Source organism: Leptonychotes weddellii, chromosome 4, assembly GCF_054177405.1.
Source record: "Leptonychotes weddellii isolate Sample4059 chromosome 4, ASM5417740v2, whole genome shotgun sequence".
Classification (NCBI taxonomy): domain Eukaryota; kingdom Metazoa; phylum Chordata; class Mammalia; order Carnivora; family Phocidae; genus Leptonychotes; species Leptonychotes weddellii.
Window position 1 is genome coordinate 124,996,638 of NC_138372.1, and position 618 is coordinate 124,997,255.

The following is a 618-nucleotide window of genomic DNA, read 5'->3' on the forward strand; positions in this document are numbered from 1 at the left end:
GTGGAAAATCTGCGTATAACTTTTAAGTTCGCAAGACTTAATGACTAATAACCTGCTGCTGACAGAAGCCTTACCAATAATATAAACAGCCAATCAACACATTTTTGTATATTATATGTATCATAGAGTGTGTTCTTACAATAAAGCAAGCTAGAGAAAGGAAAATGTTATTAAGGATATCATAAGGAGGAGAAAAATAATTTATAATGCTGTACTGTATTTATCATTAAAAATCTACATGTAAGTGGACCTGCACACTTCAAACCCATGTTGTTCAAAGGCCAACTGTATATATGTGTGCATGTGTGTGTGAATATATATACATATATACCCACTAACATAACAATGCACTCATCTTTACATAATTTATATTATAATATACATATATATGAAGACATATATTTTGGATGGTATCGATTACCATGACATTACAGTAGAAAGTATACACTTCATCCAAAGGATATGCTCTTTGCCAAGTGATTGATAAATCTGCACAAATCAGATTGGGTACAGGTTGATGCTTAGAATATGGTGGTATGAAATAATGGGTTAAATACATCTTGTACCTGCTTTCGCTGCTTTTAGTATTTTCTCTATCATATTTATCTTTACTGCCTA